The sequence below is a fragment of the Pinus tabuliformis genome, chromosome X (genome assembly GCF_031772625.1).
Source record: "Pinus tabuliformis cultivar Carrire ecotype Pingquan chromosome X, CPIR1, whole genome shotgun sequence".
In the NCBI taxonomy this organism is placed as follows: Eukaryota; Viridiplantae; Streptophyta; class Pinopsida; order Pinales; family Pinaceae; genus Pinus; species Pinus tabuliformis.
The window spans coordinates 822060415-822078524 of record NC_142308.1 but is presented as its reverse complement, the minus strand read 5'-3'; positions in this window follow the sequence as shown (position 1 = coordinate 822078524).

Below are 18110 nucleotides of genomic sequence, written 5' to 3'. Positions count from 1 at the left end.
CCTAAAAGTAGCAGAACCACCCAAGAGATTAAAGTCCCAGTTATTGCAGAAACCCTGCACCGAGCCACCAAGGACACCGTATTAACTCATTTTGATGTAGCTGCCTCCAGCACAACTCAAATAAATATCTTCTTGCATTAATTTTAGGACAAGATTAGATTAAAGAACTCATTTCCCTTAGATCTGTTTAAGATCTGCTGTAATAGATATTTTTGGATATTTTCTCTATATAAACCACCCTAATTCATTGTTTAAGGGGTTGGTTGGTTGATAATCCTCATTCTAGACTTGCGCTGTATACTTTGAGAGCTCTATAATCAAAGACTGTTGGAATGCTTTGGATGAAGAATTGACTGTTGTGTTATTTAATGGCCAAAGAGTGACTGTGGAATTCCTGTGCTACTACATGGCTCAATAAGTGTTTTCCTACCTTTGTTTACAGTTTACATATGTTTATGCACCATTGTGTTACCATCTAAATAGCAAGAAAGAAGAATAGCTTAGGTTTTGCTTGATTTCACCCTATGCTCAGTTCTTGTTATTTCTATATGTTTTCTTCAAAAATGGTTATGAATATGCATACTTAAATGATCATGTTTACCCTGTTTCTTTCACATATGACTGTTATTTAGGAATTCTTGACTGCTCCTAGACAAACTTTCATTCACCTTCCCTCTCTGTTAGCTAATGAAAGATTCTTAGTTGCCTTTCATCTCTGACCTTCATTCCATCTTTATTCCAGCTTGATATTGTTCTATGTGTAGCTATCCTACTCTGTACTCCTCTTGTGACCAAGAAAACGCAACAACAATCCCTAATCCATGACTCCATGCCCAATGGTTTGAACTTCTCACTCCATGCATCCCAACTCTGCTTGAAAACATCATCCTTCCCACCAAAATCAGAACAAAACCCATGTACACCATAACTAGCCTAAAATCAACCCAAAACAAAGTTAAATATTAAAGAGAGAGCCCTCTCTGACTGCAGGTAGGCTAGGACCTGCAGCCCAAAGATTGGTTTGTGGTTACCTCGGCCGTATCCCTTAAGGAGCCAAGGGACAACCTGAGTGATAACAGTGAGCTTGGTCAGATACATAGAGATCCTGTCGCCCTTTTCACACTTGATATTTCAAAGTTTTTCCTTTAGTGCTAGCTTCCTCTGATCATTGTTGTTCTGATAATGATCTTTCAATGTTTTCCACATCGAAAATGGAGTCTCCTTCCCATGGAGGCTCGAGACCATGTGATCTCGAACTCCCTCCAGGATGATTCTCTTAGCTCTAGCCACACACTTCCTCCATTCCACTAACTCTTGGGCATTAGATCATGAGGGCTTGGGGACTTCTTGATCAATGAAGAACTTCACCCCATTATCCTCTAATACTACCTCCATGTGATTCTTCCAGGCTATATAGTTTGAGTTGCCATCCAGTGCATACTCAAGCCTCAAACCATAGAACACCATTGATGAAATATGAAATGCGATAAGAACTCGATATCTATATCTAGAAACCAAAAACTTCTTCCTTCTTGTATACTATTATTCCTTGATCACATGTGCTCTAATACCATGTAGAATTTTCTCTACGAATCATCTAGCTCATTGATATCATGTGGAAATTTCACCTGTAGATCAAACTGATATATGCAATGTACTAAAGCATAATACTAGATCTACATCTACCATAAACTTTGTGGAAGCTAATCAACCGTGAGCAACATCAAGCATGAACACATATAACTGATAAGAAGGAATCAATCACACATAACATAGAAGAATTTATCCGGGAAAAGCACCAGCCTAAAACCCCATCTCCATATTATTAATCAAGTTGAAATTCTCAACAACATACAAAAAGAATCAACTCAAAAGCTATCCTACTCTCTCTGTACTCTGATGATGTAGCTCATGGACAATCTAGGCCTGAATATATAGGCTAGACAAGTCCTCCAAGCTCTTATTTCCTTGGGCAGTTTTGACTGGGATCCAATGTCATAACATGTGTGAATTGGCCACATCATACTTGTTGTAACCTCAAGTCCAACTACGCAATCCATAAGTAATAATATTCCTTCTACATGCAAGGAATATTCACAAGGAATATCCTAGCAATTGATAGTACACTGTCCCTCAATCTGATCTCAACTGGGTCTCTGTTTGAACTGACATGCAAGGGTTATCCATGAGTGAATCTTTAGTTATCTGAAAATACCAGTTGTTACATGCATGCAAGCATTAAAAAACTGAATCTCATTAATTTAACAACTTGTTAAATTAATCTAACTGGACTTGACTCAGTTAACTGAGCCAACTAATTACAACTCATCCTCATCCTTTAACTGATGGTTAAATCCCTCAATCAAAGGAGAAACTGTTGCATGTCCTCACATAGACTTCAAGTTCATAATTCCTTAACTAATTAACTCAAACTGAATTAATTAATTAATTTACAAACTATTGTTAATATTAAATTCGAATTTCACTTTGTATTTTTAGTCCAGGGACTGACTAAAATTGGAATCCATCCCGAACTGCAAAAAATATAACTTCTATTTTTAACACTTCCATTTTTCATTCCCTGTTTCCCAATCCAGCACTGATGCTCAAACTGCTATTTTTAGCAATGCTATTTTTAGCACTTCTATTTTTAGCAATTTCTTGTTGCTAATTTTCAACAAGGACTTGGTGAAAAGGTCAAGGAAGAGATGATTGTTTAGAAAATATTAAGATCTGTACCCATGAGATTTAATACCAAAGTCTCAACTATTGAAGAAATGACTAATTTAAAGGATCTCAAGATGGACCGGCTACATGGTACTCTCAAATCCTATGAGATGAGAGTAGGAAGAGAAAAGTCTAAACATAAGGAAGCATTATTCAAAGTATCCAAAAAGGAAAAGGAGCACAAATATCATCAAGACTTCTCTAGCTGTGAATTTGACTAGGAGTTGGCTCAACTAGCCAGAAAACTAAAGTGTGGCTCAGGAAAATATAAAGGGAAGTATCTCTTTAAATGTTTTGACTCTAGAAGAGTTGGACATTTTTTGTCCAAATGCCATTATAAAGAAAAGGCTGAAAAGGAAGATGATCAGAAATTTGGAAACAATTCTCAGAGACATTAAAATAAAAATATCTTTAATAAAAAAGGGTTTTACTCCAAAGAAGATAGCTCAGCATGAGATTTAGACAATGAGAACTCGTTGGAGAATGATTCAAATAAGTATCTACTTATGGATTTTGAAATAGACGTCAATAAACAAGGCGTTATGGACTCTGAAGAGGAAGAAGAAGAAGAAGGAATAGTGGACCTTGAAGAGGAACTTGTTAGTGCCCTTGTTGAGTTTAAAGAAAGCGAGGAAGGAGAATAAGCAGCTAAAAGAATAACTATGACATGCTGAATAAGGTATGTATAACTCTAATAATGAGGAATTTTCTTATCATAAAGAAAACCTTGAAGAAGCTATCAAGAGAAAATATTGTTTAGTCCTTCTATTAGAATAAAAACAAGGAACATGTGAGAGATTATAAGAGGAGAACAAGCATTTAAAATAGGAGCTACTCAAGTTAAAAAAGGAAACGATCTCAAAGACATGTAAAAATGATATTTTATGTTTGAAATTGAAACTCGAAGAGGCTAAATGAAATGAAGAGGTTCTTCAACACTTGATTCAGGAATGGGAAGAGAACTATTAGAGTCTTGATCAAAGTTTGTTTCTCTAAGAACTGATCTTGAGGGAATAAAGCTCGAGAAGGGTTTAAATAAAAAATTTGCAGAAGGCACAAGGAAAATAAATCATATTCTAAATAGCCAAAGGTCCTCAGGAATCAAAATAGGTATGGGATACTCAAAGACATAAGAATCCTCTATGGAAAAGACCAACTTAAGGTCTGCACGATTCGAAGAATCACAGAGCTATATAAAGAATCTTTAATGAAGAATCAATGAAGACAAAAGAGTAGCAGGGAAAAAATGATACCATCAATGGAAGATGAATCGATTAACCAGATAGCCAAGGTACTTTCATACACAATCTCATAAGACTTCCAATACTAGGCATGCCTATTTATTTTATGGTCATTGTTATAAATGTCATATCTTTGGACACAAAGTTTTTGATTTTAGAAGGATCAAAATTGAAATAAATGAAAATGCTAGATATAATAAGTATGAGAGTTATAGACCTCAAATCTTCTCTCAGATATCGAAACGTCTTCTCTCCCTTGTTAAGCGAAGTAGAATGCTTCAAATGTAATAATTTCGGGCATAAGGAAAGTGGGTGCAGAAGTAGGTTTGAATAGCAGTCTAAGTCCCAAAATGTTAGATAGTCAGCTATACAATAGGATAAGGGGAGATGGAAACAAAAGAATAAAAAGAGCATGCATTGTGGACTTTCTTTTTCTGCTCATAATCAAGAAAAAAATGGTATGTTGATAGTAGTTGTTCTAAACATATGACTAGGGACAAAACAATTTTTTTTTCACTAAAAGAAAAGGATAGAGGAAACAATGTCACCTTTGGAAACAATGCTCCATCAAGAATCAAGGGTAAAGGTGTAGTCAGTCTTGATAAAAGAGCATAAGAAAAAATGTGATATATGTAGAAGGGCTCAAGCACAATCTGCTTAATGTTAGCCAAATTTTTTATAATGGCTATGATGTGATCTTTCAATCTAAAGACTATGAGATCCACAACATGAATAATGGAAAATTGGTGGGAAAAGAAATTAGAACCCACAAAAATGTATATGTGTTTGACGATTCTAGGGTTAACTGCTACTTAAGGAAGACAAGTAAAGCACAGTTGTGGAACAAGAGCCTTGGGCATATGAATTTTTACAGTTTGACAAAAGTTAGCAAGATAGTAACTGTGAGAGGATTACTAAGAATATCAAGGCCCAGTAACTCAATCTATAATAAGACTCATTTCAATTCAAAATGGGTCTCCTCACCTAGATTGCTAGAGCTCATTCACATAGATATTTTTGGTCCAACTAGAGCAAAAAGCCCAAAGGGAGAGAGGTATTTTATGTTGCTCATTGAGGAATGTACTAGGTCCACTTGGATAGTGCTCTTAAAAGAAAAGTTTGAAGCATTCATGCACTTCAATAAATTTAATGCTCAAGTAGAAATTGAGAAAGACTTGAAGATAAAATGCTTAAGATCAGGTAGAGGAGGAAAATACACCTCAAGAGAGTTTGAGGAATTTTTTGAAGAGAACGACATTAGGAGGTAGTACTCAGTGGCTAGAACTACACAACAAAATGGAGTGGCGGAGAGGAAAAACAGAAAAATCCAGGAAATGGCCAGAACAATGTTGGATGAAGCAGGTGTGTCTCACATCTTCTTGGGAGAAGAAACACAGGCAACAATGTATTTTTCAAACAGAACTCAACTAAGGACTAATAGTAATAAAAATCCCTATGAGTTGTGGAAGGGAAGACCTACATCAGTTAAACATATCAAGGTGTTTGGAAGCAAGTGATTCATCAAAATCAATGATAATATTCTTAGAAATTTTTGACTCTCACGTTGACGAAGGAATATTGTTCGGGTATTTTCTTGAAGTAAAGGATATAAGTGTTATAAAAAGCACAAAAAATATATTGAGGATTGTATTGATGTGATAGTAGATGAAACAGGTTCACAACCTGAGTCCTCTAGAGGAAATATGAACTCAAATGATGAATAAAATTTAGATATGAGGTTTGCACATCTGGAAGAAACATATTTATTTAATGAAGGTGAGGAAGTAGGCACAAATCCAAGGCCAAAGATACCTTCCAGGTATATACAGAAAGAACATCATGAGAGTCAGATACTTCAATATCAAAGACATGGTGTCCAAACTAGGATAAAACTTGTTGGCAATACAAGTTATTCAATTCTGGCTCTGTTATCGCAGATAGAACCTATGAATCTCAGCCAAGCAAGTGAAGACAAGTTCTAGGTGAAAGCTATGAGTGAAGAAATTGACTTGATTGAAAAGAATGACACTTGGGAGCTTGTTCCAAGGCCTAGAGAGAAAAATGTTATTGGAACCAAACGGGTTTTCAAGAACAAGTTGAATGAGCAGGGTCACGTAATTAGGAAAATATATATATTGGTCTGCAAAGGGTATGCCCAAATAGAAGAAGTAGATTTCGAGGAAAGATTTGCACTAGTAGCACAACTAGAAGGCATCAAAATTTTTCTTTCTCTTTCCTCCCATAAAAACATCAAGGTATATCATATGGATGTGAAGTCTACATTTCTCAATGGAAATTTGGAAGAAGTGTACATTGAGTAACCAAAAGGATTTATACTCACCACATATGAAGGGTTAATATGCAAATTGAAGAAGGCTTTGTATGGATTGAAACAGGCTCCCATAGCTTGGTACGAAAGGCTAGATAAATACCTTCAACAAAAATGCTCTAAGAAAGACCAATTGACAACAAATTATCTGTAAAGTTTGAAGGCGATCATCTACTAATTGTAATTGTGTATGTGGATGATATAATATTTGGAAGCAACATGGAACAATTGGAGCATAAATTTGAAAAATGTATGCAAACAAAGTTCGAAATGTCTATGATCATAGAGCTGCCCCTCTTCTTGGGTTTGCAAATTTCTTAGTCTCCATAAGGAGTGTTTATAACCCAATCCAAATATCTCAAGGAAACTCGGAAGAAATTTAGGCTGGAAGATTGCAAGTTAGTGAGAACACCTATGACTACAGGATGAAAATTGTGAAAAGAATATGGGACACCACTGGTAAATCATACTGAATACAGATCCACGATAGGAAGCTTGTTGTATGTTACAACTTCGAGGCCAAACATCATGCAATTTGTGGGTCTTGTGGCTAGATTTCAGGCTTTCGTGCGTGAAATTCATGTTGTTGTTGTCAAATAATTTTTAACTATATTCAAGGAACAACACAATATGGAATGTGATATTCTAAGAGTGAAGAGTTTAAGTTGAAAGACTAGAATGATGCAGATTGAGCTGGCAGTCTTGATGAAAAAAAAATCACCTCTGGTGTAGATTTATTCTTGGGAAAATTCTTGGTGTCATGGGTCAGCAAGAAACAAGCTTTCATTTCTTTATCGACTGCTGAAGAAGAGTATATTCTCTGCTGCTACTTGTTGTATGCAAATTATATGGATGAAGAAAAATTTAATAGGTATTTAGGTAGAGCTAACTAATCCTATTCCAATTATGTGTGACAATACAAGTGGCATCAACATCTCCAAAATTCCAGTCATGCATTCAAAGAACAAGCACATTCCTATCAAGATCCATTTATTGAGGGAACAAGTTGAAACCAATATTGTCGGGCTTGAATATGTGGAAACTAAAGAGAAACTTGCAGATATATTTACTAAGCCACTAATAAGAGAACCATTTGAATAGCTCAGGCAACAGATAGGATTTGTAATTCCTCCCTCCAAATGACTTCATTTTGGTAGGTGGTCATAGCTACTCATCACGTGGGAGCCATGGAAGAGTAGGATGCAATGGTTTTGGGGGAGCATTCAAGAAGTATTCCTTTCCATTGATGTCAAAGGGGGAAAAGATTATTGGAGCATCAGATAAGACCATGCCTATATTGAGTTGGAGCTTATGTTGTTGCCATCAATGCCAAAGGGAGAGATTGTTGGACAATTGGTGGTGGATGTGTTAGTGTTGGTAGTGATGTTGGCATTGATATCAACCAGACTGGCATGGATGACTCTTGCAGTAGATGTAGGAAATAATGGCTCAGGAGGACTCCCATGGTTGCTGTAATAATCTGTAAAGAATCATCACAATAGTAGGCTTATTGGAAAAGCCATAAAATGATGAATATAATGATGGTCTAGATGGAATCCCATGGTAGCTAAAAGCTTCATGTAGAGAATCTTCATAGTAGCATACTTATTGGAAAATCCATAAAATAATGACTATGGTGGCTAGGAATTCAACATTCCAAGCACAAGAAGAGAGTCAAGGAGAAAATAGTGGCAGAGAGTTTGCAGCCATCCTAAAGGCAGAATATGGGCTCAAAGCCTACATTTTACCCTATCCATTGGAAAGGGCTCTAGAAGAGCTTTCCAATAGTGTATGTAAGTCTAAAAATGGATTCTTGGATCAAAACATATGGTATGCCAAAGTTGAAGGACTTGAAGTCCTAAGAAGATTGAAATATCAAAGGTTGGCGCCTATCAAGACCTCAAAGATGTGAATATGAGAGCATTAGAGCAGATGCTATAAGAGGCTGGGATATCAGGATATTGAAGGTTGTCAAAATATCAGAGGTTTGGGACATCAGAATATTGGGACTTCTTAATAAAGGTATTCTAAGAAGTTACGATATTGAGCAAGGTCGATGGTGCTAAAAGTGCTAAGGAAGGCTAAGCAAGTTAATAAAGGAATTGTTTCAAAGTCAAGGGTGATCGGGAATATTTCTCTCTCCTCCTATAGGAAATGTGGTGGCATTTTAGTGGGCTTAAGAAAGTGAAGTGTCTAGTGATGTCAGCGTATTAGAGGATAAAATATTGGAGAAAATGGATATCGTAAATCTTGTGAAAATAATGATTAAAGAAGTTCCGATGAAAAGGGCTTCGATGATGATTTGACACTTGGCTGTGATGAGTCTAAGGAAACAAGGGAGTAGAAGGATTAACCAATAAATATAAACCCCCAAAGGAATAACAGGCCTTAGCACGTAAGGCTAAGCCCTTGGTCATAACCCCTGGTCTTATGAGAAGGAAAACACTTAGGGAGCCAAGCGCCAAGAAAGCCAAGGATATCAGACAATGCAATATCGTAACATTTAAATTGTGTGAGATATGATACAGAGAGGCTACAATAGAGAGCTAATCCATTGGTCACAGATATGGTCCTATGAGAAAGAAATTGCTCAAGGAGCTAAAGACTAAGGGGGCCAAGGATATCAGAGAGTGAAATAACGTAACAATCCAACTGTGTAAGTTACAATATGTTGTATTTCGATGAGGTAGTATAGTGAGTTTAACGGATGTATGAGTCGATAGCTGAAGAATTCAATGAAGGATTGACATAGTTGGTTATTGAAGCCATCTAGATCCGCAGAAGGATATGAGACAAGGAAACAAGGAAAACATTTAACAGAGATGGATTTGAGGCAATCACGTACATGTTTAGTTGTGTTAAATGTGGAACAAAGTGGCTATACCTGAGAACTATCAAGCTATGTGGATAAATAAATAAGAATGGGACTCCAAGAGGCATGTGTAGGCTACCTGAAAATTAAATTCTTAGCATGGAGATTTACGTAGTTTATCAGTGAAGAGCTCCAAGGTCCATCTTTATGTTTAATGTTATGACAAGAGTCAACTAGAAGACACAACAACAACAAGGGAACCCATGCTAAAGTAAATTTGGGAAGAAAGGGTATAGACGACAGAGACAACATTGCGTAGTGTGCTTATGTGAATCAAAACCATTGTTTGCAATTGAGCAACTAGGGGAGTTGCGCATATTGTCGAAGTGTTGAGGAGTGAGAGCTGTGTAGAAATAGAGAGGTCTAAGCACCGAGAGTATATTGAGTGCTTGTGTAGCAAGAGAAGTGGGTGTCCTGGTAGAAGAACAATGAGGGAAGATCTGAAAAGAAGGCAACAAAGTGATTCTATAAAAATAACAATGTGAGATGAACTGAGGTAGCTACAGTAGAGAGCCTATACAAGAGAAGGAAGAGTGCTGAGGAGATGTTGCTGTGAGAAATGAGTAAAGAACTACTGCATGAGACTAAAGTGAGTCAATGGAACAACAGAGGAAAGAGAGCAGAAGTTGAATCTACAACCAACCATTTTGGTATTTTACTTGTAATGTATATGCCTCTGTTTTCAGTTTGAAAGTTGTATGAAATAATATAACAATAGCAAGAACAGGTTGGTGCTTGCATTCAAAAGAGGTTGGTTTCTATTGGAAAGTTGGTTCTTTATAACCAAAGGGGGTCTATGCCTCTTGTTAGTGGGTGCTCAAAAACAAACTGATGTAATTAAGTAGGTTCTTAATTTTCATCATAAACAAACAACAAGTTTGGTGGTTTTTTCCCTCTGGTTTTCCACATGAAAAACATTGTGTAAAATGTGTGTTCTACTCGTGATTTTTGTATGAACATGTATGTTTGAACTTGTTGTTCACTTAATTTATGAATGAATTCTACCACAAGTAACAAAATATAAAAAGGACTGTAATCATACTATAAAAAGAAAAGAATCTCACTATTACTGATTCACCCCCCCTCTAAGCAATTCCTTATTCCAACAATATTAAACATCTTGGCCTGATTGCAAATTTTTCCAAACCCTAGACATAAAAAAGTCACACATGAGTACAAAAAACAAAATAATTTTCACCTAAATAAATAGGCATGGAGGAAAAATGCTACAGGATCCTTTGCAAAATGAATGAATGCAAATGCCGTAAACCCTAATGATGAGGATGAAGAGAGACAAGCAAGCATGCCTCATGAACATACAACAATTGTAGCTTCAATTATGACTAAGTTATTAGAATCTTTTGACTATTTTAAGCCACAAGGATACTCTTCAAGAACTTGAAAAGCATAGAGGGGCTTGAAACTTAGATATATATGCTAAACATTTTGGGTTCTATTATAACAGCTACAACAAAACCATTGCCACAAGTTTGAATTTTTGGTCCCAGTCAACCATACAACTGTGCCCATATGACTGAGATCCTAGGGTCACTATTCATATATGTGATGATACCACCGTGCCATGTGGAAACCCATGAGGGGTGCAACGTATCACTCATTTTTGGGCTTTCACCAATCCAAAATTGTCATTTTCCCCTACCATGTGGCAATCCCTGGTGGTGCCACATCATTATGTTGACCTCAATTGTTAACATGTCATGCCATGTATCTACCACATGTTTGATATGTTGCATCACTATTGATTGTGTAAAAGAGCCATGTTCCATTCATATAGGGGGGTCTACATCACCACTTCCAACTAGTTAAAGTACGACACATGTAATTGTCTAAAATTTCCATGAATCTTTTCTCTTCTGTCATTGTTCATCCATTTGAGCATGGATGGATCAGATAGAATATGAAAATTATTTGTGCACTAGAGACCATTGATTTCTTGGTCATTGGTCGATTCACCTTGAAGATTCACACTCGTTAACAAATTTGGTGTCAGGAGTTTTTGCAGTATAACTTAGGTCATATATTTAATGCTAATCTTCAAATATCCATAAATTCTTATCTAGTAGGAGTTTTCAAGGGCATGATATATTGTTGGAAAGGTATCGATGAGGCATACGCAACCATACTATTTATAGGATAATTTGGACATCATAATTGCATAAAAAATTCAAATAAATTCAAGCACATTTAACTTCAATTGTTGAGAACCTATAAGAAATAAAGTTGTCATAATTCTTCATAGAGAATCCCGCAGCTTCCTTAGGCATCATGAATGATACTAATATTATTTTAGACATATCCTTTAACATCAATGAAATCTTGTTGTCATGAATTCCAACAAAATGTGCAACAAAATTGAGGAGGCCATTTTTAGAACCCAACAATTAGATCTACACTATCCTTATGGTTTTGGATGATGTCAAGCCCCAAATCAATTAAATTAAGAAACTGCAAAAAAAATAATGACAAAGGGAAAGACAATTAAAGATATAGAGAAAGAAAACTTAAGATAAATGACAAGTTTATCCTTGGGATCTAGTCCTTTATGATGGAAGGAATTTATATAAGAAAGGGGGGATTAAGAAGAAGGGCATCTTTTTGGGTGAGAGGAAATACATTGTTAAGTTTGTAAATAATGGATTAAGGCTCGAGGGTGGCCAGGTTTAGGGCTGAGCCTATGGTTAGGAGGATAGATTTTCCCCATACCTCCATTATGGAGTTGTTGAAGTGACAAGGAGATGAAAAATTCATTTCTTCAGATAAAGGTACACAACTTAAATTTCCTTTTTATGGTATTACATGCGGTATTAGAGCAAGGTGTCAACCCTTGAGGCCTATGGCAATTAGCCTTATGATAAAATGGATGATTTGAAAATATCTTCTCTGATTGTCAATCTAACCACCTTCTAGTAGTAGATTTGTATTTAATAAATCTATAATTCTCAATTCATAGTTAGTTTCCACATGGTAGTGGTGCATATTTTAGATTTATGGAAAAATTATAATATTTATAGCCAAACCAACGCATGAATAACAAGTGTAAATTTAGTGCGTAAGTGTAGAATGTGTAGATCGAAATTGAGCTAATATCTAGATTTGGTGAATGTGACATAAGGAATTCTTGTTAAACAATTTGTATATGTTATTTTCCTTCATGAGCCATATAGGGGCACTACGTGCCCATATCTATGTTTTTTATCTTTGATCAGAAGGAGGGACATCAATATGTGTTGGGATGGGGTCCTTGGGGTCAATTTTGTATTATATTTTGTAGCGAATGTAAAGTCTCCATGAAATGTGGAAAGTGGAGGTCAAAGCTAGTAGAAGTCAAAGGGGCTTTAGTCACTTAGTTGGGTAGGTGATAGAATTGTTTTTAGACCTGCCCATGGTCCTCGGACCATGGTATTGTAAAGAAAATGTGATATAAAGTTGAGTCATAATGAGTCTTAGGAGTAAATTTTGGAAAGGAACCATTGTAAAGGAAAGGTGACAAGGCAGCGAAGCATGTTTCCTATACTTAGGCGAAAGGGGAAGGCTCCTGCTGCTAAGTGTACGGAGACCTTGGTAAGTCCACAGGCTGAGTGCACGGGCCCCTGCAATTGAGTGCACAAGGATAATAAGTCTATATCTAAACATTTCTATCTAATAAAGATTGTTTTGAGTCGAAATTGAAGCATCTGTATCATTTTATTTACTTCTTCAAAGTTTATGTATCTTCGCTTTGTAATATGTTAGTGCTTATTTACTACATAGAACTGGTAGATTTGTAACATTTATGCATAATAAGTATAACTAAGTAGCTTCATGAAAATATAAAAGTCCTTTAGATAGATTTGTAGTAGTTATCTGTCGAAAGGATTAAATCTACTCGAAGGTAGATCTAAGATGCAAGGGTATTAGAAAACCATCACATAGGCCTCTAGATGCAGAAACATGGTTCTAGCATCCCCCAATATTGCTTCGAGTGAGACTGTAGCCTGCGTTATGCAGGTTGTTGCCAAAAGGGCTAATAGTTAATTTTTTGTTGGTTGGCGTAGTTAAAGCTGAACTTAAGTGAGGCCCCATCAAGCGAACAAATGGTTCCGCTTCCAAGACCGAAATCTATTTGAGATTCCCTACTAAGAAAGATATTGAGAAGTGGCTTGATTGGAAGGTACACACATTTGTATATTAGGAGAATAGAAACCCACGATTATCCAAGAAACAATGGTTGAATAGATACCTGTACACAGATGAAAATGAAGCCTTTTTCTGTTTCTTCCCTTGTGAATTGCATTAGTGGCTATCTAAATTAGTGGATAGTCAGGGTACATGGAGACTTGACGGCCCTATTATGTGGACTCCAGAGTTGGTGAGGTGCTCAGAAAATAAAATCGCACATATTGTTCATCATTGGATTTATCGTATCATAGGAGGATTCATCACTAAGCTGGCGATTGATATGACCATCAGTTATAGTAAAGCAGAGCATAGGATCTTCAAGGGATTGTGAGGTAAGTATTTAAAATCTTTGAAAACTTGGATTAAGATGCTTTTGTGTGAAAAATGGGTTATGCCATTACCTTGATGTTTAGGGCTACGTGAAGCGGGAAACCCTTTAGAAGGAATGCAGAATTGGGCTCTGAATATAGTCCGCTATTGGGATCGTCTTCAAGCGACGACGAAGGAACTATGCTGAATACACCGCAAAGTGTGCTGCAATTGGTAGGTTAGGGTATCCCTAGGATACCTCATCCATCCACTCCACCTCCACCACCACCTCTGTCACATACACCTACACCTTCACCTCCACCTCAACCATACAACATGGAAAACACAATGAAGATGCTAATATTTAAAGGGGTAGGGAGTGAATACCCCGAGCAATTATAGTTTGTTGAAAATGTTGTGTGGACATCACAACAGATCATTGATGATAATCTAAAGAAAGCGCAGCTGGTCACAATGTTGCAAGGTAGGGCGTTGACTGGGTGTATCAATTTCTGTCAAGATAGACCTGGTGCGATGTTGGCAGAGACTCAACAAGTGTTGAACAGTGAGTTTAAGAAGCCTAAGTCTTAGGTTTAGTCTGTCATAGAGTTTAAGGAGATACAACAAAGGATAAATGAATCCTTGTGGGATTTCGATCAGAGGCTAAAATTCATAATCCGATAGGCTAATATGAACATCACGAATGATCAACATAGAGATTGGTACATTGCTTCGTTGTTGTCTCACCTAAGATTACCATTATCAAAGAAGAAGATAGGAATACAAGCAGAGGCTGTCCAAATCATGATGAGGTTGGAATCCTCACCAGTACAAGATACGAATGTTGGAGTACAACAGATTTAGTCGGAGCTAGTAAGGCTGCACATGGAGTTGTAGAGCTTAAAAATAGGAAAGGAAGCTCAGCCAAGGGTGCGCCTTGAAGTCTAGTGTATAAAATGCAAGGACAAGGGACATGATAAGGATCATTTCCATGTTTATCAGAATTACCTGATTGGAGGAGGTCCTGTGCATATGAAGCTTGAAAGTATTGCAGGAACAAGCATGAGAGTACCATTATGGTGTGTTATTTTCCAAATAGCTGGGAAGCACACAACTGATAATTGTCATCTCTTGCAAAAGTTTGTTCAGACACTGCAACAATTTATGGTGCCTTCTATAAATCGGTTGGACATGATGAGTGAAACTGTCAAAGTTATTATTGATGATGGAAAGGACCCCTACCTATCAAATGTAGGCAGAAAATTATCCTCAGGATCAGGGTGCGGGTGCAGTGCATGGAGGATTATAAGGCCATGGAAGAGGAAGAGGAGGAGGGGCTGGCAGAGGTTGCGGGCAAGTTATTTGTTATAACTGTGGAGAAGTTGGACATTTCACTCATGACTGTCAGAACCCAATGCATCCATATTGTCAATATTGCAGGAAGTTCGATCATGTGATAGAAGACTACCCAGTGCTGATTGCAAAGATGTAGTAGAAAAAGAGACAATAGCCTATCTAGAATATCCAGATGATGAGGGTGGAGCCTCATGAAGAGGATCATAGCATCAATATCATAACGCGTAGTGTTATGGCCACAGGAGAAGATAAGGGAAAGCAACAAGAAACTGAAGGATAGATGTGTAAGGTTGTTGAAAAGGAAATCGGGTTTGACCTCAACCAAGTTAAAGAAAATTTTATGGAGGTGAAGAGGAATTCTGCTGAAGCTTCTACATCCAGAAGTCAAGAGAAATCAACTAGGAACAATGAAGTGCAAGATGTGGATCCTTCGTTGTTAAGCACTTTTCTCAAAATTTGTATGATGATGTTGAGGGATTGGAATGCAGTATAAGGACTTCACGATATGATTGACAATTGTACGTGAAAAATTAATATTCCTTCAGAACAACACACTGTGAGGAAACTAGGTAAACAAAAGAAGCAAACGGGGCATGAGATGAGGTTAACCGTGCAGATCGGGGAGTATGAAATGGAGCAAGTCATCTTGGATTTGGGTTATGATGCATATGTACTGCCTAAGTAGACATGGGAAAGGATGGGAAGACCTGTGCTACAATGGTCTCCTATACAGCTATGCATGGCCAATCAATAAAAGATTGTTCCTATGGGGCGCCTGTATGGGGTAACAGTGGGCATTGAAGGAGTGAGTGCATTGGCTGACTTTGAGGTAACTGAAATAGTGGATGAAAGAAATCCTTACCCCGTGCTACTAGGATTTGATTGGGCCTTTGAAATGGATGTGATTATTAATATGAAGAAGTAAAGGATGACATTTGAGAAGAATGCGCTCAGGGTTATTGTGCCACTAGACCCTACTAAAGGAGTGTGCTACACTAAATTGATCCGCAATTATGTGGAAGATAATGCTCTAGATCAGATATACAAGATAACTGTGTTCAATGAAGATTGGATCAATCCCACTGCAGATGGCTGGATCACATGGGATAGAGACAATGCCTATGCCTCAAACTTAGATGAAGAGCTCGAACACTATCAGAATCGATTGCATGAAGTCTCTATGCTACCAATATGATGAAAAGATCATTGCAGTGTGTATCTATGCTGGTAAGAAATATCCCACATTATGATGGTTTCAATGATGTTAATATCCTTTTGGATGAGTTTGAAAGGGAGGTTCCTGAGGAACATTGATTCTAGGCACTTGAATTGGCACTATGCGCTACGCTTGCCTGTTGGTGGGGTATGCATAAGGAAAGCTTCACTGAATGGGGGGAATACAAGTGGATGATGAAGCTGAGGTTTGGATATGCTAATACCTAGATGAATGAGAAATATAGTGGAAAATATGACCCGCGTGAGAATTTGGTGCTGTGGATAAAATCTTGGGGAGAAGAGCCACAACCAGAATGGGTACATATATTCTGTCATACCCTCGAGACTATCCCAATGAATTGGTATTTGGAAACAAAGCTACGCCATGGGACAACCGAATGGGATATCTTGAGGGAAAATTTCTTGTTAAATTTCAGCTTTGAGGATGGGTTTAAGTGGATTGATGAAGCACTACAGTAGATTAAGGCCATTATCTTTTGAATGCCAGAAGAGATGGTAGAATGGGTTCAACTAGACTGTAGTACATAGCTACGCCATGTGCTGGAATGCTACAATGTAACTACAAAAGAAGAAGAAGATGATTTGCGAAAAATAAACATTCCAGAGACTTAAGGACAACGCGAGGTTGAAGGACCTAAATCATCGAACCCTAATATATTAGAACCTTTGAAGACCAGGCAATTAAAAATTGGATCCGACGTGCAGCCTAAGTTTGCAAAGATAGGAGATTATTGGGATGAAGATACAGTTGATAAAGTTGCAAAGTTGTTGTGTGAATAACAGGACTTGTTTCCTCCCAAGTTCTCAGACCTGAAGGGAATAGTAAGGGATATGGGAGTGATGAAGATAAATTTAAAGCTCGATGTGAAGCCCATGAAATAAAGACCTTACCGGCTGAATCCCAAGTATAAGGAAAAGGTGCGCAAAGAGATAGGCAAAATGATGGAAGCAAGAAATATTGAGCTAGTAGAAGAATCTGATTGGGTGAGCCCTATGGTAGTTCAAGAGAAGAAGCAGTAGGGTGAAATCAAAATATGTGTAGACTTGAGGAAGATCAATGATGCATGCATTCATGACCCATTTCCAACACCATTTATGGACGAAGTTTTGGAGAATTTTGGAGGGAAAGAAGTTTATTCGTTCACTGATGGGTTCTTAGGGTACCATCAAATTAAGATCACAATGGAGGATTGAAACAAGATGACCTTCATGATAGAGTGGGGATGCTTCCAATACAAAGTGATGCCATTCAAACTGAAGAATGCGCCCGTGATATTTTCAAGAGTTTTAATTGTTGTGTTCAAAGAATTCAGACATAAATTATTAGAAGTGTATTTTAATGACTGGACTGTGTTTAGGTTGGTAAAACACCATGTTGCAAGTCTATGCCTCATGTTGGATACTTTTCACAGATACCAAATTTCTCTAAATTTTAATAAGTGTATCTTTTATGTGCCTTATGGGATACTGTTAGGTCATGTGGTCTGCAAGCAGGGATTAATGGTAGATCCTATGAAGATAGTAGTGATTTTCCATTTAGAATCTCTGAAGAATGTAAAACAGTTGCATGCGACATTAGAGTACACTGGTTACTATAGAAAGTTCATCAAAGATTATGCATAGATAACCATGCCAATGGAGAAATTACTGAAGAAGGATGCGACCTTTTGCTGGGATTAAGAGTGCCAGTGCAATCTGGATGCCTTAAAGGAAAAGATGGTGACTGCACCTATTTTGGTGTTTCTTGACTAGAAGAAAGAATTTCATGTGCATGTGGATACCTCTTGTACTGCGTTGGGTGTGGTATTGAACCAATTAGGCAAAGGTGAGATAGATCACCCTATATCCTTCAAGACTAGGA